Below are 660 nucleotides of genomic sequence, written 5' to 3' on the forward strand. Positions count from 1 at the left end.
GATAACAGTTGTATGAGCCCCTAATAAAACGTTTACAAAAAAATGCAAAAAATGAATGTTGGAAATAACTCGGAAACTTTTTCTTGAACATGGAGTAAAGCAGATGGAAGACATGGTGGAGTAAAGCCTGAACTGAAAATTATAAAGAGAATATTGAGAAGACACAGTAAATTATTTTTAAAATATGCCAAGATCTGAAGCTAGAAAGTTGAAAAAGAACACTCGGTGTGATAAACTGAGTTTTCTAGGGATGCAAAACCAGTGATGCTCACACTGTTGTTACTGAATGCCTTCCAGTCAGTTCCAACTCAGAGTGACCCAACATAAAACAGAACCCCATCTTCACAATCGTTCTCCTCATCAAGTCCATGATTGCAGCCACAATATCAACATCTCTTGTTGAAGGTGTTTTATGTTCTCATTCTCTGCCCCTTGCATTTACTAAACATGATGCCTTTTTATAGAGACTGGTTTCTGATAACATGTCCAAGGTACTTGAAGTCTCACATCTTGCTTCTAAGGAGGATTCTGGTTATACTTCTTCCAAAACAGATTCACTAGTTCTCTTGGTGGTCCATGATATTTGAATTATGGTTCTGGTGAAGAATATTTATTTAATGCATTAATTCTTCATTGATCTTGCTTAGTCAATATCCAGCT

Source organism: Echinops telfairi, unplaced genomic scaffold, assembly GCF_000313985.2.
Source record: "Echinops telfairi isolate 266 unplaced genomic scaffold, ASM31398v2 ScPeMD7_7404;HRSCAF=8442, whole genome shotgun sequence".
Taxonomy (NCBI): Eukaryota; Metazoa; Chordata; class Mammalia; order Afrosoricida; family Tenrecidae; genus Echinops; species Echinops telfairi.